At 46.7% G+C, this 21,323-nt stretch overlaps 1 protein-coding gene across 7 annotated transcripts in view; it reads left to right on the forward strand.

The window, feature by feature from the left end:
• The window catches only part of SECISBP2 (SECIS binding protein 2), a 303,042-nt gene that overhangs the window by 275,245 nt on the left and 6,474 nt on the right, over positions 1-21,323 (forward strand). The gene's annotated exons all lie outside the window — the stretch shown is intronic.

Raw genomic sequence — 21,323 nt, forward strand, 5'->3', positions numbered from 1 at the left:
CCAAATGACACCCAAGGGCAGAAGAGCACATCTGGATAAAATGGAAATTCTTTTCCAACTAAAATCTGCTCTATCAAATTCTGCCCAGTCATCACCAGCGTCAAAAACCCCATCTACCGACAAACCTCACTGGGAACAACATGGAGCCCGGCGACCGTCTGTCACAGACACCAACCAGGACATCTATTGCATCATCCTCTGTGTCGGGGAAAGACCTCACCGAGCACCGGACAAAGCATCGGTACCGGCATCAACCTGATCCCATGCCCGGTGCCAGCATTGACGTCGCATCGGCATTGAAGGCCACCGAGCCGCCATCGAAGAGGGCCCGGTCAGAGAAGCCTCCATCCTCCTTTGTGCCGGATACTGAGCCTTCACAAATTATTGTGGAGAGGCCAGTAATGCTTGGCTGCCTCCCCCTGTAGCTGCTCTGCCTACACCAGCTTTCAGGGAGGAACTGAAGGTCTTCATTCGCCAGACAGTGCTCAATGCCGACCAAATCCTCCAGCCCCCATACCAGCACAAACTACTGAACCATCGATGTTTGCACTTCTATTACATCGACTCGATGCCCTCATCGGTGCTTTTCCGACTCAGCCTGTTCCATTGGTGCCGAGTCGGCCATCAAGACCTCTACAGTTCTCGATACCCATCCCAGGATCCTCGGAGGATGACGACACCGCGTCCAGTCCGGTTCCAGGTCCATCGCAGCAGGAACCACTTCCAGGACCATCGGGACTCTCTGGACCTAAACATCCATCGATTCCCTCGATGCCATTGATGCCTTCAAAGCCTCCATCGAAGCCAAGACACCCGCCATAGAAGCCACCAACATTTTTGTCGATCCCTATTCACCCTCCTTCCAGATCTCGACAAAATATTCCTTATGGTCCATTGGAAGACATGGATACTGATTCTTCTACATCAGAGGACTTACTTTCTGAAACTTCTCCTCCAGAGAAAAGATGACGGTCTCCTCCTGAGGACCTCTCTTTTGTCAATTTCATTAAGGAAATGTCAGAGACCATTCCTTTCAACCTGGTAACAGAGGAGGACACGTGTCACAAGACATTGGAGGTTCTGCAATTTGTTGACGCACCTAAGGAAATCATGGCCATTCATGTGCATGAAGTCTTGTTAGATCTTCAACACAGTCTATGAGAGCATCCTGTCACTATTCCACCTGTAAACAGGAAAACAGATGCCACATATCTCGTCCAACATGCTCCAGGTTTCCAAAAACCACAACTGCCTCACCATTCAGTTGTGGTTGAATCGGCACAGAAGAAGGCAAAGCGCTTGCGGCCTCATTCCTCAGCCCCTCCAGGAAAAGAGCAAAAATTCTTAGATAGTGTAGGTAGGAAAATATTCCAAGACTCCATGTTGGTGTCTCGTATTGCCCCTTACCAGCTCTACATGGTACCTCCAGACTCTCCACCAAATCCACTGTGGGCCTGAAAAGACCACACACTGATGCTGGAGTCAGAACTCTCCGCCCTTCTCCAAGTCAGGAATGTAGAAACCGTTCCTTCGACACAAACCGGCAGAGGGTTCTACTCCCGCTATTTTCTAATTCCAAAAAAATCAGGAGGGCTCTGCCTCATTTTAGACCTTCACAATCTCAGCAGATTTCTCCAAAAGGGAAAGGTTCAGAATGGTGACTCTTGGAACCTTACTTCCCCTTCTACAAGGAGATTGGCTCTGTTCTCTGGCTCTTCAGGACGTGTATGCACATATAGCCATAAACCCCCATCATCACAAATACTTGCGCTTCAAAGTGGGTCAGACATTTTCAATACTGAGTTCTACCATTCGGTCTTGCCTCAGGCACCTTGGGTTTTTATGAAATGCTTAGCAGTGGCGACTGCCCACCTGCGCAAAAACATTGTTCATGTGTTCCCTTACCTCGACGACTGGCTAATCAAGAGCCACTCCAAACAAGGAGCTCTCGAAGCGCTCGACCTCACCATAACTCTGCTACACTCCTTGGGTTTTCTCATCAATTACCAAAAATCCCACCTGACTCCATCTCACCTCCTTACTTTCATCGGAGCAGATTTGGACACCACAGTCGCAAAGGCCTTCTTACCCAACGACCGCGCAGACACACACTCCAAGCTAGCTATGTCTCTGCGCACAAAGAGAACAGCCTTAGCCCTTCAATTCCTATCATTGCTGGGCCACATGGCTTCCACGGTCCATATAACTCCTTTGGCCAGGCTGGCCATGAGAATAACTCAATGGACTTTGAAATCTCAGTGGCTCCAAGCCACTCAACCTCTTTTGTCCCAGATTCATGTAACCCACCAGCCTAATCTATCACTTCTCTGGTGGACAAACAAAGCCAACTTGCTAACAGGCCTACCCTTCCAGTAACCAGTTCCGCAAGTAATGTTAACCACAGACGCATCCGACCTGGGTTGGGGAGCTCATGTGAACAATCTTCAGATTCAAGGGACATGGACACAACTCGAAGCGGAGTATCAAATCAACTTCCTAGAGCTTCGAGCCATAGATTATGCTCTCTATGCGTTCCAAGGACTGCCTCTCACAGAAGACTGTGCTCATACAGTCAGACAACACTGTTGCAATGTGGTACTTGAACAAACAAGGTGGCACAGGTTCTTATCTCCTCTGCCAAGAAGCTGTGAGGATCTGGTCCTGGGCCCTTACATACTCCATGCATCTCCGTGCCACTTATCCGGCAGGCATACAGAATGTCGTAGCAGATCGCCACAGTCGACAGCTCCATCCCCACGAATGGTCACTAGATCTGTCATAGCGACCAGAATCTTCCAATGCTGGGGTCAACCAACCATCGACCTCTTTGCATCCGAACTGAATCACAAAGTGGACAGATTCTGCTGCCTGCACAAACAGAAAAACACGTTAGCCATGAACGCCTTCGCTCGCCCCTGGAACGAATGCCTCAAATACACATATCCCCTGATACCGCTGATAGCCAAAACTCTTGTGAAACTAGAGCAGGACAAAGGGTCAATGATACTTAAAGCCCCGTACTGGCCTCGACAAGTATGGTTTCCCATACTTCTCGACCTCTCGATCAGAGAACCCATTTGCCTCGGCACAGTGCCCACTCTCATAACTCAGAACCAAGGCCTGTTTCGCCATCCAAATCTTCAATCCCTATCCCTCACATCCTGGATGTTTAAAGCTTGATCCTTCAACCGCTCAATCTTTCAACTGATGTTTCTCAAGTGCTTGTAGCTTCACGAAAGCCTTCAATACGAAAATCCTACTGTTCTAAGTGGGATAGATTTACCATAGGATGCCCCACTCCATCTCTATTAGACTATCTCTGGCACCTTTCTGACTCTGGTCTCCAGATTTCCTCGGTAAGGGTACACCTCAGTGCCATCTCAGCATACCACAAGGGAGATGGGGATGCCCCGGTAACAGCGCAACCCCTTGTGAGTCGGGTCATGAGGGGCCTTCTACAGCTTAAGCCCTCTTTAACGGCCACCAGTCACTGAATGGGACCTAAATGTAGTACTTACATGGCACATGTGCTCCCCTTTTGAGCCTTTGCACTCCTGCGATGTTAAGTTTCTTACATGGAAAGTTCTCTTCCTAGTAGCCATTACATCTGCTCGAAGGGTTAGTGAGTTACAAGCACTTGTCACATACTCACCCTTTACAAGGTTCCTACATGACCGAGTTGTCCTGCGTACTCACCCCTTCCCAAGGTGGTTACTGACTTTCACTTGAATTAGTCTATAGTCTTGCCCACCTTTTTCCCAAGGCCTCACTCTCACCAGGGCGAGAGAGTTTTACACACCTTAGACTGTAAATGCACACTTGCCTTTTTCCTAGACCGCACTGCAGACCGTAGAAAATTCACCCAATTCTTTGTTTTTTCTGACAAGAACAAACCGGGAGTTGCAGTGGGAAAACAAACTCTCTCCAACTGGCTAGCAGACTGTATCGAATTCTGCTATGAGAAAGCAGGCCTTCTTCTCCAGGGACGAGTGAAGTTGCACTCAGTAAGAGCAATGGCAACATCAGTAGCACACTACCGTTCAGTACCGATTGCTGAAATCTGCAAAGCTGCAACATGGAGCTCACTCTACACATTTGCTGCACATTACTGCCTAGACAAGGAAGGACTTCAAGACTCTGCCTTTGGCCAATCCATCTTAAATAACTTATTTCCAGTATAATCCCAGCTCCTTCCACATCTACCTGCTGTGATTTTCAGGCTGCCTCATTTTCCCCAACAGAACACCAGTTGTTGTGCCTGTTGCACAAGTTGTACGCTGTTGGTCCAAACAAATATGAGTCAGCCTGTAGCTTGCTAATCACCCACATGTGAGGACTACCATCCTGCTTGTCCTGGGAGAAAGCAGAGTTGCTTACCTGTAACAGGTGTTCTCCCAGGACAGCGGGATGTGGTCTTCATGAAACCCACCCGCCACCCCGCGGAGTTGGGTCTGACACGTTTTATTATTTTATTTTTCGCTTGCACCTTTTGCTACAAACGAGACTGAAGGGAGACTCCAGTGGCTGCAGGGATTATGGCATGCTGGGCATGCTCAGTCTGCCAGTCAAACGTTCTAGAAACTTTGACAGATGTTTTTCTGTACCAGAGCTCCGTCTGATGATGTCACCCACATGTGAAGACTACATCCTGCTGTCCTGGGAGAACACCTGTTACAGGTAAACAATTCTGCTCTATAGTTGGTTTACTACGCCTGCTATAAAATAGCAACTGCCTAAAATGTTGAATAGCGCTTTATTTGCTGTTACACTATGGTAACAGGAAAACAAGTGTCTGTCTTAGAGGACAAGCAAAATGACTAGTCATACGTTTTATGAAAAAGGTTCTTCAGGCATTTGTAGAATTTCTTGCACAGTTGCCACCTTGTGGAGCCCAATTAGTCTGTTTTTGTTTATGGTGGCATTCGAATGCAAGTCTTCTCCCCTTCTAAGCTATGTTTTTTTCACGATTGTGCCATCTCAGGTATTTCCCTTCCTGTCCTGTATTTTCTTAGACAAACAGATTTTTGGCAGTTAGGTTTATTTATATATTTTTTTAATATGGCTGCTTTGGCTCCAAGATTTTCCTGTAAGTGACCTGCTTCAGTGGCCTCAGGTGAATTTTTCACACCAAAATTTGTATTTAATTTTGCTTCAAATTTTGCCCCTCTTTCCATATTCCCACTCCTACTGTAACTGCAAGATGTCAGTCATGGGCTATCATGAGGTTTGCATATGATGTCCCTGGTGATTGAATCTGCTCAAAGCTGTCGCCCAGGGCTATCAAGCTCTGAAAGTTGAAGTTTGTCAGTATCTCAGCAAAAAGGAAAACCAATACTCCAAGACTGGCATCAAAGGCAAAGGTTACAAAAGACCAAGGAACTGATTTTTCCTATCACTGTGAATCACTCACTAGCTGATTAGAAGGTACATGCCATAGCATTACTTCAGGTCTGTAGATTTTTCCCTTTCTGTTTCCAGTGATTCCACTGCATTTTATCTTTCTGATGCTAAGCCTCCCCAATCATTCCTTTCTGCAAAACATTATGAATGTCAAGTCTGCTGTACTCTTTCTCTACATTCTTCACCTCACCAGCCATTTTATCTTCTGCCACTGCTCTTGAATTTCAAGGTCTTTTCTTCTTGTCATCCAGCCATATCCACTCTTCCTGATAGCATCTCACCCTCGCATATTCTTTTCTGAAATCACAGAGGAGGAAATTGCCCATCTTCTCTCTTCCTCCAAACTTATGTGTGTTCCTTTGACCATATTCCCAAACAGCTTGTCTGTTGTGCTTCCCCTGCAGTCATCCCCTCCATCTGACACATTCTCAATCTCTCACTTTACACTACAACTGTTCACACTGTCTTCAAACATGCTTTGTTCACACTACTCCTTAAAAACTCCTCACTATGAATCCTGGCTTACTGATCACAAATTAAACACTTAAACTCTTTGGGATTAGTAGATTGAATCATCCATTAAGAAATCTAGCTATTGTTGCAGTTTCTGTTTACCCCAAGGAGTCAGTTTCAGGGCTTGGCATTAAGATGAATTCAAAGCTATCTATATAGAGTCAAATTTTGTTACTGATTCAGGGGGAAGGCAGGAACCATCTGCCAACCCGGAATTTGTATTTCTTAGCATTTGGATAGGTGGATCCACAACCAGTGGGTTATGCATCTCTACCAGTAGATGAAGACAGAGTAAAGCTGATGTCATGGTTTGTATACCCCTGTACTGACATCAGCCCGCCAGTATTCTCCGTCTCCATTAGATGATGGACGGGCATCTCCCTACTGAGAAAAGAAGAATGAAGTTTATTGCCCTGCTCTCCTGTGGTGTGGTATCTTATGGGCCCTCCTTCACTCAAGTTCCTGAGGTGATTTTTTTGGATCCTTCCCTCAGATGAAAGCCTTCATCTGGTAGCTGGAATTTGCTGGCATGGACTTAGCTGTTAAAAAAAAAAAAAAAAAAAAAAAAAAAACAGCAAAAACAGCTGAGAGGCAAGCAGGTGCAGGAAGCTGAGCGCAGTAGTGAAGGTATATGTCCTCTTCCCCTGCAGTTGGAGACCGACTCTGTACTTGACCGGGATGGGTTGAGACTAGATAAAGAGTAATTTAAAAAAATATAAAAATAAAAAAGAGGGGGAGTTGATTTAGGGATTCCTCTGCTCTCCGGTCTCAGTGCTTGGTATGCCAATTTGACGTCTGTTCCCGCCTCCGAGGGAGCTTGAAGGACTCGGGCTGCCTAGTGGGTTGAGCGGCTTTCTGGCCTAGGCCCCACTCTCAGGCTATAGATTGTTTCACTGCCTGATATGCCATGACAGTGTTTGCGCGCTTTTTCTCTGCGCATAAGGCTGCCCTCTTCAGGTATGTTGGTTTGCACTTACATGCCCGGCTGTGTGTCTAGTTGTGCGCCTTGATGGATGCTCAGTTGAGCGCATAGGGATGCCTACCTGGACGCTCAGTTATGCGCCTAAGGGCCACCTAGTTCAATGCACAGTGATGCACTTCAAGGCACCTAGACGGACGCTCTAGTTGGGTGTCTTCCTGAATAAGTGCATTAGGTGCCTAATTTTTGAGAGTTTTTTTTACAAGTGCCTATTGTGAGCACAGCTGGGTACACAGTTCTCAGATGCTTGTTTAGAGCTTGCTGTTAACTATGGCACCGATAGCAAAGAAGCCTCCGCGCCTTACTCTTTGTTCTGCTTGCCATATTTGGTCATCTCAGCCTGGCGTCCCCTCTAACTTGTGTCAGCACTGTTTGGAGGCTCAGGGAGACTGGTCTCAGTCTGATTTTGCTGAGCCCAGTCCTTCCTAACATGATGCAGGAATGGAAAAAGAGTTGCCAGAGGTTTTGCTTGGAATTGGGGCTCCCCTAACTGGTTCGTCAGTGGGGGAAGATGGTTTAGTGGGCACAGGATCAACGGCCCTTGGTTTTGGCATGGACTCCTCTGCCTTTTCTTAGGTGGAATTTTAAGATCTGCAGTCCTTTCTTCAGGCACAGTCGTTGGCCCTGGCCAATCTTAACAATTCAGGATCGCAGGCTGCCCATGCGCCTGGTGCGGCAGGTAAGCGTTGGAGTATGTCGAGACCTGCTGTGGGTCACGCTGATAGGGTCTCAGATGGCAAGGAACATGAAGCCGATCCTTATTCCTTGGAGGATGAGGAAATTCTTCTGGGGCTGGAGACATATAGAATTACGTTTCTTTCATATGAGTTACCGGCTCTGATTTCCCAGACATTGAAGATGCTGGGGGTACTGGGAGCTGATTCCATGTCTGAACCAAAGAAAGATCCCATTTTGATTTCTTTGTGTAAAGCGTCCTTGAATGGGGCGCCCCAGAAGCTAATTTTAAAGGGGGACGACCCTTGGAAGGGCTGCACCCCCTGGATCCGGCTGCGAGAGAGCAATTGCACTTTCCGAAAGTGAATGCGCTGGTGTTTACTGTTACCAAGAGGACAACTATCCCTGTAGAAGGGGGAGCAGCATTGAAAGCTGCATAAGATAGAAGAATTGAGGCCATCCTTAAGCAGGCCTTTTAAGAGATGGCAATGAATTTGCAGATAGCTTCCTGTTGCTCCCTGGTGACTCGCTCTTGTTTGCTTCTCTCTCAGGAAGTCGATGAATCTGGTTTGAGTTCCAGGGCAGTGATGGAACCGGCAGCTGCCTTTTTGGTGGATGTGGCCTGCAACCTGGTCCACACTTCAGCCGGAGGGATGGGCTTCGGCAATAGCAGCCAGGCATCAGCTTATGGCTCAGGAATCAGTCAGGCGATATGATTTCAAAGTCTAATCTTACGAAATTGTCCTTTAAAGGATCACCCTTTTGAAGTGAGCTGGAAAAAATGGCCAATAAGTGGGGTGAGGCATAGGTTCCTCGGTTACTAAAGGATAAGCAGACTCCACGCTCCTTCGGTAACGAGAGGTCGTACTAGGAGTTTCAGATGCTCTCCACCCTACAGAGGAGCAGCTTCCCAGTGGACTCTGCCCTTGGGTAGGTCTCAGTCCTTTCGTCCCAGGCAGCTCAGAAGGGCGCAAGCTCTGGTAGTGCCCCCAGAACCTCTCAATGAAGTTGTGCCGATCCACCCCCGGGATCAGGATATATAGGGGGGATTGCGCCTCTCTTTATCAGAGGTTGGTCGAGATCAGTGATAAGAGATAGTTACGCTCTGGAGTTTCTCAGTGTTCCTCGGGACATCCTCATGATGTCTTCCTGCAACTCTCAACAGAAAAGACAAACAGTGAAGCGTATGTTCTCACAGGACAAGCAGGATGGTAGTCCTCACATATGGGTGACATCACAGGATGGAGCCCAATCACGGAACACTTTTGTCAAAGTTTCTAGAACTTTGACTGGCACCTACTGGGCATGCCCAGCATGGCACCAACCCTGAATCCAGCAGGGGTCCCCCTTCAGTCTCTTTTTTTCCGTGCAGCAGTAGCCACGCGGGTTAAGGAGCTCTCTAGAAACATAGAAATGACCGCAGAAGAAGACCAAACGGCCCATTCAGTCTGCCCAGCAAGCCACGCAGTTCATCCATTTATTTTATTTTTTTTTCCCACCCTTTTTCTCCCTCCCACCCATCACTATTGGCTTCCAGCACCCTCCGGCCCCAACTCCCTTCCACCCCTCCACCATGCAGAGAGCAGCGCCGTATCCGCATCCCAGTGAACATCCAGCTCAATCAGGGGTAGCAACCGCCGCAACAAGCAGTCCACACCCCTGCCCCATACTCCTACCCACCCTTGCTTTGTTTGTTTCTTGTTTTTGTTTTTTTTTGTTTTTTTTGGAGATGGCAGCCCTCCGTGAAGGTGGGACACCAACCACTGGCCACTGGCATCCCGCTCCGTGAATGCCTCTGTGGCTACTGCTGCTCTGTGCAGTGTTTTGCTGCCTGAAGGTGGAACACCAACTACTGGCCACTGGCAATCCCGCTCCGTGAATGCCTCTGTGGCTACTGCCGCTCTGTGCAGTGTTTTGCTGCCTGAAGGTGGAACACCGACTACTGGCCACTGGCATCCCACTCCGTGAATGCCTCTGTGGCTACTGCCGCTCCGTGCAGTGTTTTGCTGCCTCCTCTTTATTTACGCCCACTAGACTTGATGGATCCACAGTGTTTATCCCACGCCCCTTTGAAGTCCTTCACAGTTTTAGACTTCACCACTTCCTCCGGAAGGGCATTCCAGGCATCCACCACCCTTTCCGTGAAGAAATACTTCCTGACATTGGTTCTTAGTCTTCCTCCCTGGAGCCTCAGCTCGTGACCTCTGGTTCTGCTGATTTTTTCCGACGGAAAAGGTTTGTCGTTGTCTTTGGATCATTAAAGTTTTTTAAGTATCTGAAAGTCTGAATCATATCACCCCTGCTCCTCCTTTCCTCCAGGGTGTACATATTTAGATTCTTCAATCTCTCCTCGTATGTCATCCGATGAAGACCCTCCACCTTCCTGGTCGCCCTTCTCTGTACCGCTTCCATCTTGTCTTTGTCTCTTTGTAGATACGGTCTCCAGAACTGAACACAGTACTCCAGGTGAGGCCTCACCAAGGACCTGTACAAGGGGATAATCACTTCCCTTTTCTTACTCGATATTCCTCTCTCTATGCAGCCCAGCATTCTTCTGGCTTTTGCTATCGCCTTGTCGCATTGTTTTGCAGACTTCATATCATTAGACACTATCACCCCAAGGTCCCTCTCCTGCTCCGTGCACATCAGCCTTCCCCCCCCCCCCCCCCCCCCCCCCCATCGAATACAGTTCATTCGGATTTCCACTCCCCATATGCATGACTTTGCACTTCTTGGCATTGAATCTCAGCTGCCATATCTTCGACCACTCTTCCAGTTTCCTTAGATCCCGTCTCATTCTCTCCACTCCTTCCGGCGTGTCCACTCTGTTGCAGATCTTAGTGTCATCCGCAAAAAGACAAACCTTATCTTCTATCCTGTCCGCAATGTCGCTCACAAAGATATTGAACAGGACCGGTCCCAACACCGATCCTTGCGGTACACCACTTAAAACCGCGCTCTCTTCAGAGAAAATTCCATTTACCATCACACATTGTCTTCTGTCCGTCAACCAATTTACAATCCAGGTCACCACCTCGGCACTCACTCCTAAGCTTCTCGTTTTATTCACCAGTCTCCTGTGCGGAACCGTATCAAAAGCTATGCTGAAATCCAAGTATATGACATCGAGCGCTCTTCCTTGATCCAATTCCTTGGTTACCCAGTCAAAAAAGTCAATCAGATTTGTCTGACAGGATCTTCCCCTAGTGAATCCATGTTGCCTCTGGTCCATCAATTCTCCGGACTGTAGATAGTTCACTATTCTCTCTTTCAGCAGTGACTCCATTACTTTTCCCACCACCGAAGTGAGGCTAACCGGTCTGTAGTTGCCAGCCTCCTCCCTGTTCCCACTCTTGTGAAGCGGGACCACCAGCGCTCTTCTCCAATCTCTTGGTACCACTCCCGTTTCTAGGGATCTATTGAACAGGTCACACAGCGGACCCACCAGAACATCTCTGAGCTCCCTCAGTATTCTTGGATGAATCCCATCAGGCCCCATGGCTTTGTCCACTTTCAGATTCTTTAGCTCTTCCCATACAATTTCTACTGTAAAAGGATTTTCATCTATTCCACTTCCCTCCAGTTTCTTGTTGTGTAGAGATGGTCCTTCTCCAGGGTCTCCTTTAGTGAACATAGAGCTGAAGTATTCGTTTAATATTTCTGCCATTTCTTCGTCCCTCTCCACACATTGATCATTACCACCTGATAGGAATTTTCCTCATGGAACTTCTTTAAAAATTTTCCAAAAATTCTACCCCATAGGGGTCCCCCTGTCGATATCCGTACTCCGCGATCGAAAGGTAAGGCTTTACCCTCGTTTGCGGTCGATTCCCTTCGGGGCCTACCGGCCATTGACCACACCGTGGCTAAATTTTTGTCGGAGCCATGGTGTTGGGTTTTCATCAGTGCCCCGATTGTCCTCGGACAATATCCATCACAGACCTGCATACAGTTTGTGTATTGTGCTTGGGGTCCGGCCATGATACCCTAACTTGCACCAAATGTGCCCAAATGACGCCAAAGGGCCGTAAAGCCTGTTTAGGGAAGATGGAGTTTCTTTTTCATTCAAAACCCCCGACTCCATTGACTACTTCGTCTGAGCCGGTGCCATCGACCACTCGCCAGCAGCGGGACACCAGTGCTGCCTGGCCGGCATCGACTACTCCGAAGGTGTCGACTTCTTCCTCATTGCCTTAGGAGAAGGACCGAGGAGAACATCGTGAAAAGCATCAACACCGGCATCGGAAGGCTCAGTCTGCTGATCCCGGCAAGCCCTTGGCATCGGCGTCAACAGAGCCACCGACAAATCCCGTCCAGAGAAGGCCCCATCCTCTTCTGTGACCAGGTCACCGAGCCGTTCCCCCACCTTCATGGTGCAGGGAGCCGCGACTCCACTTTTACTGATGGACCCTCCGGCTATGCTTCTATTGCCTCCTACTCCGGAACCGGGGTTACATGCCCCAGGCTTCTGTGAGGAATTGGCTCGGATGATCCAAGAGGCCATTGGTAAAGCACTACAGGGCTTCCAGCCTCCATCGACGCCGGTACCAGTGCCTGCGCCGATCACCAATCCGATTCCCATGGCGCTCGCACCGCTACTGGGTAGACTGGATGCATTGATCGATGCCCTTCCACCGCTGGATCCAAGGACATCGGTATGTCCTCTTCCTTTGACACAGATACCTTTGTCATCAGAAGACAAAGAAACACCGATACCCATACCGCCGTCTGGAATTCTGCCACTCACTCATCCATCGCTGTCGGTACCTCCGTCGATGCCTAGGCCCGGCCCTTCGGGAATAACGCCATTTCTCCCCTCTGAAGATCCTCAGGGAGCTAGTGATCAACCTTATGATTCTTGGACTGAATGATTCTTCCCAGAATACAGATGATCTGCCTTCAGAGCCCTCTCCTCCTGAAGAGAGAAGGCGTTCTCCTCCAGAGGATCTGTCCTTTATTAACTTCATTAAAGAAATGTCTGAGACAATTCCATTTCAGCTTCAGACAGAAGAGGATTCAAGGCACAAGATGCTGGGAGTACTCCAGTTTCTTGATGCTCCTAAGGAAATCATGTTTATTCCTATTCATGAAATCCTAATTGATCTTCTAAAGAGGAATTGGGAGCACCCAGGTTCGGTTCTGCCTGTCAACCGTAAGACAGATGCCACCTATCTTGTACAGTCAGCTCCTGGGTTTCAAAGATCACAACTGGATCATCACTCTGTGGTTGTGGAATCAGCCCAGAAAAAGGCACGGCATTCCAAAAGTCATTCCTCCATACCTCCAGGGAAGGAGCAGAAATCCCTAGATGCTTTTGGCAAATGGGTCTTTCATGGCTCAATGCTTATATCTCATATTGCTTCCTACCAGTTATACATGACCCAGTATAATAGAAACCTTTTTAAGAAGATCCAGGATTTCTCTGAATCTTTACCTGACCAATTCCAGGATGAGCTTAATGCTCTGGTTCAAAAAGGCCTGGATGTGGGCAAGCATGAGGTCCGCGCTGCGTACGACATATTTGACACTGCCTCTAGGGTGTCCGCAGTGGGGATTAGTGCAAGAAGGTGGGCCTGGTTGAAATCCTCCAACCTAAGACCTGAGGTACAGAACAGGTTGACTGACCTGCCCTGTGCTGGTGATAATCTCTTCGGAGACAAAATCCAGGAGACTGTGGCGCAGCTAAAGGACCACCATGAAACGCTGTGTCAACTTTCTTCAGTGCCTGCTGATTTCTCGTCCACCTCCAAGAGGACATTCAGTCGAGACTGTAAGCGGCCAGCCTACAAACCAAGAAGGTATTATTTTCCAGATTCCTGAGGTCGCCCTTTCAAGCCTTATCAAAAAGGTCAGTCCAGGCAATCCTGACCTCAGAAGACCCAGCCAGCCCCTCAGCCGGGACCAGTGTCAGGGTTTTGACTCCTCCCTGGAGAGCATATGCCAACCTCCTCTTCCATCTATACTGGTCGGCGGTTGATTGTGCCACTTCACCAACATTTGGCACACAGTCACCACCGATCAGTGGGTGCTTGCGGTAGTCACTCAGGGTTACCACCTCAACTTCCTGACTGTACCGGTGGACTCCCCACCTTGGCTGACGTGGGGATCGTCCGACTACGCTCCCCTTCTAGAACAGGAGGTTTCAACCCTCCTCCAGTCCCGGACAATAGAACCAGTGCCCCTCTCCCAACAGGGGCAGGGGTTCTATTCCCAGTATTTCCTCATCCCAAAAAAGTCAAGTGGCGTTTGTCTAATCCTGGACCTTCACGCCCTAAACAAGTATCTACAAAGGGAAAAGTTCAAGGTGGTAACCTTGGGCTCTCTACTCCCTCTTCTACAAAAAGGAGATTGGCTGTGCTCTCTGGATCTCCAAGACTTCACCATCTCAATTATTCCATCTCACCGCAAATTCCTGCAATTCCTGGTTGGCCCTCGTCACTTCCAGTACCGTGTACTATCATTCAGCCTAGCGTCCGCTCCACGAGTCTTTACCAAGTGCCTCGTGGTGGTCGCAGCCTTCCTCAGGAGTCAGGGTGTCGATGTCTATCCTTATCTCGACGATTGGTTGATAAGGGCTCTGACTCAACAAACCGCATTGGCATCCTTGCGTCTCACTCTCCATACCCTGATCTCCCTAGGGTGTCTAATCAACTATCCAAAATACAAGATAGTTCCTTCACAAACCCTATCCTTTATAGGGGCTGACCTAAACACTATCCAGGCGAAAGTCTTCCTCTCTCAGGATTGGGCTTTCACCCTGGCCTCTCTGGCGCATCATCTTCAGACTCGAGTATCCTCAACTGCTCGTCACTTCCTCATACTGCTGGGTCACATGGCATCCGCGGTGCATGTCACTCCGATGGCCTGCCTAGCCATGAGAGTAATTTATTTATTTATTTATTTGTTGGTTTTTATATACCGCCACTCATCAGAGATATTGCGTCTGTGTACAGAGAACAGGAACATATGCCAGGGCGTTATACATTTAACATGAAAAAAGTATATGAAGTCTTATACATATAACAAGTAAACATAAATAATGCAATATATTTCAATTAAACGCAACTTATAAAGGTGACAAACTTAAATGATAACAGGGGGAGCCTAGGAACACCATAAGTATAATTTGAAAGGGAGTAGTGAAAAATGGAGTTGTAACTTAGAAATGGCAAATGGAGGGAGTGAGGGCAATACTACAGTGTAGCGGTTAAATAAAGGTGTATCAAAGGTACAAAGTAGTTATAAGGAGCGAGACAGAAATGGTGCATAAAGAAAGAGGTATTAGGTGAATAAAAGAAGGGTAAATGTAGGGTGTAGTAACACATGTAGGTATCATGTATAGGCTTGAGTGAATAACCATGTCTTGAGTTTTTGCTTAAATATCTTAGGAGACCATTCAAGACGTAGTTCCGTGGGCATAGTGTTCCATAACGTGGGGCCAGATGAGGAAAGAGCTCGGGCTTTGGTAGATGCATGGTTAAATAGTTTGGGCGAGGGGGTCTGTAAGGTGGCGAGGTATGGATTTCTAGTTGGTCTGTTAGATATCTGAAATTGTAATGAGTTATTAAACCATTTCATTTCGGGATTGTGGAGGGCTTTATGAATGAGTGATAGTGTCTTGTATTGTATGCAAGAGTGAATAGGGAGCCAATGTAACCCTTTTAAAATAGGGGTAATATGTCCCTTTGAGGTAGTATTGGTAAGGATATGAGCTGCAGTATTTTGCAGGATTTGTAAAGGGTGGATGGAGTTTTTGGGTAGGCCTAATAGAAGTTTAATTACAATAGTCAATTTTGGAAAATATCATAGCTTGTAAAACTGTGCGGAAGTCAGAAAGGTGAAGTAAAGGCTTAAGTTTTTTGAGTGTATGTATCTTGAAAAAACACTCTGAGTATTGTGTTAATACATTTTTTGAGTGTCATTTGATCGTCTAGTATGACTCCTAGGTCTCTGACTTGGTGGGAGAATTGCAGTGGACCCTAAAATCCCAGTGGGTTCAAGCTTGTCAGCCAATGTCCAGCATTGTTCACGTTTCCACACAGCTCCGCCTGTCGCTGGCCTGGTGGATACAACACTCCAATCTACTTCAAGGTCTTCCATTTCAGGCTCCAGAACCTCAAATTACATTGACAAGACACCTCCAACCTAGGGTGTGGTGCTTATATCGGCGACCTACAGACTCAGGGAACCTGGTCTCCAGAGGAAGCCAAACATCAGATAAATTTCCTGGAGCTTCGGGCGATCAGATATGCCCTCAAGGTTTTTCAGGATTGCCTTTCAAACAAGGCCATCCTGATTCAAACCGACAATCAGGTGGCGATGTGGTACATCAACAAGCAAGGGGGAACGGGCTCCTACCTCCTGTGTCAGGAAGCTGCACAGATATGGGCGTGGGCCCTTTCCCACTCAATGTACCTCACAGCCACCTACTTGCCGAGTGTGGACAATGTGTTGGCGGACAAGTTGAGTCGCACGTTTCTTCCGCACCAGTGGTCTTTCAACCCCACTGTAGCGGACGCAATATTCCAACGTTGGGGTTACCCTCACATAGACCTCTTTGCATCAGTCCACAACCGCAAAGTAGAAAACTTCTGCTCTCTAACTCGCAGCCACCACTCGCAACCGAGGGATGCTTTCGCCCTCTTGTGGGCCAGCGGTCTCCTCTATGCGTGCCCTCCACTTCCATTCATATTGAAGACTCTCGTGAAGTTATGGAGGGACAAGGGTGTAATGATTCTGATAGCCCCTCACTGGCCACGCCAGATGTGGTTCCCAATCCTCCAGTACGCCGGCACATTCCTCTGGGGAAGGATCCGCTTCTGATAACTCAGAACGACGGATACCTGCGCCACCCCAACCTCCAGGCCCTCTCTCTGACTGCCTGGATGTTGAAAGGTTAATACTCTAACCTCTTAACCTTTCAGAGTCGATGACCCGAGTCCTGGTAGCTTCACGAAAGCCTTCCACGAGAAGGTCTTATCGTTCTAAATGGAAGAGGTTTACGGTCTGGTGCACTTCCATGTTCGTGGACCCCTTCACTTGTTCCACGATGAAGTTTCTGGACTATCTCTGGCACCTGTCAGAGTCAGGCCTGAAAACTTCCTCCATCAGGGTGCATGTCAGCGCGGTAGCCGCGTTTCATAAGGGCGTGGGGGATGTCGCTATTTCAACACAACCCTTAGTAACACGCTTCATGAGAGGCTTGCCCCACCTAAAACCTCCACTGCGCCCCCCGGCCCCTGCTTGGGACATTAACATGGTTTTGGGGTGGCTCATGAAATCTCAGTTTGTGCCTCTCCACTCTTGTGATCTCCGCTATCTCACCTGGAAAGTAGTTTTACTTCTCGCTATCACCTCCGCTCGCAGAGTTAGTGAGTTGCAGGCTTTAGTTACCTACCCGCCTTACACTAAAATTCTGTATGACAGGGTAGTGCTCCACATTCACCCTAAGTTTTTCCCAAAGGTAGTACCGGAATTCCATATTAATCAATCCATCATCCTACCTACCTTTTTCCCAGGCCCCATTCAAACCCAGGAGAAACAGGCTCTGCATTCCTTGGACTGCAAACGTGCCCTAGCCTTCTATCTAGACCGCATATCGGCCCACAGGAAATCCACTCAATTGTTTCTTTCGATTCCATCAAATTGGGAAATCCTATGGGAAAGCAAACCCTTTCCTCCTGGTTAGCGGACTGTATTTCTTTTTGCTACCAACAAGCAGGCATTCTGCTGCAAGACCATGTGAAAGCACACTCTATCAGGGCCATGGTGACATCAGTAGCGCACCTCCGTTCTGTGCCACTTGCTGATATTTGTAAGGCTGCTACCTGGAGTTCTCGCCATACCTTCGCAGCCCATTATTGCTTAGATAAGGCTGGCAGACAAGATTTGTTTTACGCAACTTGTTTTCAGTTTAACTACCCAACATCCTTCCACCAACCCGTTCAGGGTTTCAGGATGCCCTCCTTATCAAATTCCACCCCTGTTGTTGTGCCTGTTGCACGTCTTTTGGGTGCATTTGGTGCATTGCTCGGGCATCCTCAGCTCGGTACTCACCCATATGTGAGGACTACCATCCTGCTGTCCTGTGAGAAAGTAGAGTTGCTTACCTGTAACAGGTGTTCTCACAGGACAGCAGGATGATAGTCCTCACGAAACCCACCTGCCACCCCGTGGAGTTGGGTTCGCCTATGTTGTCTTATTTTATTTTTTTGCATGTACTTTTTACTATAAGATTAGACTGAAAGGGGACCCCTGCTGGATGCAGGGTTGGTGCCATGCTGGGCATGCCCAGTAGGTGCCAGTCAAAGTTCTAGAAACTTTGACAAAAGTGTTGCGTGATTGGGCTCCATCCTGTGATGCCACCCATATGTGAGGACTAACATCCTGCTGTCCTGTGAGAACACCTGTTACAGGTAAGCAACTCTGCTTTGTCAAGGCTCCTCAGCCTGCGGGCTGTAGTTCCAGTGTCCAGGTCTCAAGAAAATATGGGCCGATCTATTCCATTTATTTCAGAGTGCCCAGGAAGGAGGCCTCCTTTCGCCCCATCATAGATCTCAAGGAGCCTTGACAAAGCAGAGTTCCTTCAGAACAAAATTATAAGATATAATTGCGATGGAGAAGGTACAGAGAAGGGCGACCAAAATGATGAAGGGAATGGAACAGCTCCCCTATGAGGAAAGACTAAAGAGGTTAGGGCTGTTCAGATTGGAGAAGAGACGGCTGAGGGGGAATATGATAGAGGTGTTTAAAATCATGAGAGGTCTAGAACGGCTAGATGTGAATTGGTTTTTTACTCTTTCGGATAATAGAAAGACTAGGGGGCACTCCATGAAGTTAGCATGTGGCACATTTAAAACTAATCGGAGAAAGTTCTTTTTCACTCAACGCACAATTAAACTCTGGAATTTGTAGCCAGAAGATGTGGTTAGTGCAGTTAGTATAGCTGTGTTTAAAAAAGGATTGGATAAGTTCTTGGAGAAGAAGTCCATTACCTGCTATTAATTAAGTTTTTGGGCACTTGCCAGGTTCTTATGGCCTGGATTGGCCACTGTTGGAAACAGGATGCTGGGCTTGATGGACCCTTGGTCTGACCCAGTATGGCATGTTCTTATGTTCTTATGCCCCCTAGTCCTTCTATTATCCGAAAGTGTGAATAACCGATTCACATCTACTCGTTCTAGACCTCTCATGATTTTAATCACCTCTATCATATCCCCCCCTCAGCCGTCTCTTCTCCAAGCTGAACAGCCCTAACCTCTTCAGCCTTTTCTGATAGGGGAGCTGTTCCATCCCCTTTATCATTTTGGCTGCCCTTCTCTGTACCTTCTCAATCGCATCTATATCTTTTTTGCCGTGCGGCAACCAGAATTGTACACAGTATTCAAGGTGCGGTCTCACCATGGAGCGATACAGAGGCATTATGACATTTTCCGTTTTATTAACTATTCCCTTCCTAATAATTCGTAACATTCTGTTTGCTTTTTTGACTGCTGCAGCACACTGAGCCGATGGTTTTAAAGTATTATCCACTATGATGCCTAGATCTTTTTCCTGGGTGGTAGTTCCTAATATGGAACCTAACATCGTGTAACTATGGCAAGGGTTATTTTTCCCTATATGCAACACCTTGCACTTGTCCACATTAAATTTCTTCCGCTATTTGGATGCCCAATCTTCCTGTCTTGCAAGGTCCTCCTGTAATGTATCACAATCCGCTTGTGATTTAACTACTCTGAATAATTTTGTATCCTCCACAAATTTTATAACCTCACTTGTGATATTCATTTCCAGATCATTTATATATATATATATATTGAAAAGCACCGGTTAAGTACAGATCCCTGAGGCACTCCACTGTTTACCCTTTCCCACTGAGAAAATTGACCATTTAATCCTACTCTCTGTTTCCTGTCTTTTAACCAGTTTGTAATCCATGAAAGGATATCGCCTCCAATCCCATGACTTTTTAGTTTTAGTAGAAGCCTCTCATGAGGGACTTTGACAAATGCCTTCTGAAAATCCAAATACACTACATCTACTGGTTCACCTTTATCCACATGTTTATTAACCCCTTCAAAAAAAAAAAAATGAAGTAGATTTGTTAGGCAAGACTTCCCTTGGGTAAATCCATGCAGACTGTGTTCCATTAAACCATGTCTTTCTACATGCTCTACGATTTTGATCCTTAGAATAGTTTCCACTATTTTTCCCGGCACTTAAGTCAGGCTCACTGGTCTATAGTTACCCGGATCGCCCCTGGAGCCCTTTTTAAATATTGGGGTTACATTGGCCTCCAGTCTTCAGGTACAATGGATGATTTTAATGATAGGTTACAAATTTTAACAAATAGATCAGAAATTTCATTTTTTAGTTCCTTCAGTACCCTAGAATGCATACCATCTGGTCCAGGTGATTTGCTACTCTTTAGTATGTCAATCTGGCCTACTACATCTTCCCAGTTCACAGGGATTTGGTTCAGTTTGTCTGACTTATCACCACTGAAAACCATCTCTGGAACTGGTATCTCCCCAACATCCTCTTTAGTAAACACTGAAGCAAATAATTTGTTTAGTCTTTCTGCAATGGCCTTATCTTCCCTAAGATCCCCTTTAACCCCTCGGTCATCTAATGGTCCAACTGACTCCCTCACAGATTTCTTGCTTCGGATATATTTAAAAACAGTTTTTATTATGAGTTTTTGCCTATATGGCCAACTTCATTTCAAATTCTCTCTTCACCTGTCTTATCAATGTTTTACACTTAACTTGACAATGCTTATGTTTTATCCTATTTTCTTCAGATAGATCCTTCTTCCAATTTTTGAAGGATGTTTTTTTGGCTAAAATAGCCTCTTTCACCTCACCTTTTAACCATGCCGTTAATCGTTGTGTCTTCCTTCCACCTTTCTTAATGCGTGGAATACCTCTGGACTGCACTTCTATGATTGTATTTTTAAACAATGTCCATGCCTGTTGAACACTTCTTTAACCTTTACAGCTTCCCCTTTCAGTTTTTTTTCTATTTTCTTCATTTTATCAGAGTTTCCCTTTTGAAAGTTTAGTGTTAGAGCTATAGATTTACTTATTGTCCCCCTTCCAGTTATTAGTTTAAATTTGATCATGTTATGATCACTATTGCCAAGTGGCCCCACCACCGTTACCTCTCTCATCAAGTCCTGCGTTCCACTAAGAATTAAATCTAAAATAGCTCCCTCTCTTGTTGGTTCCTGAACCAATTGCTCCATGAAGCAGTCATTTATTACATCCAGGAACTTTGTCTCTAGCAGGTCCTGATGTTACATTTACCCAGTCAGTATTGGGGTAATTGAAATCTGGCTTTTAACTTCCTATGAGTCAAATCTCATTGAATGTATGAGTAGGACCATCATAACACCTGCGGTAACCAAGCAATTTAGCCTGTATGTTTAACCGCTATGGGTCATGTTTAATCATCGGTCCAAATATCTAAGTCCTTTTTATTGAATGAATCTATTTTTTACTTTCTTTTTCACTTTTTCATAAAAATTGATGTGGAACGGTACTTCCCTTGTTTTGATTGCACTACCGCGCTTCGGAGGTCCTGTCCAGTTGGTGTAGCTCAGTATATTCTTTAAACAGCACTACCGAGCTTCCGAGATCCAGTCCTTTGAAAGGCAATTTTTATGAAAAAGTGAAAAAGACAGTAAAAAATAGATTCATTCAATAAAAAGGACTGAGATATTTGGACCAATGATTAAACATGACCTATAGCGGTT

This window comes from Rhinatrema bivittatum, chromosome 1 (assembly GCF_901001135.1).
Source record: "Rhinatrema bivittatum chromosome 1, aRhiBiv1.1, whole genome shotgun sequence".
Classification (NCBI taxonomy): domain Eukaryota; kingdom Metazoa; phylum Chordata; class Amphibia; order Gymnophiona; family Rhinatrematidae; genus Rhinatrema; species Rhinatrema bivittatum.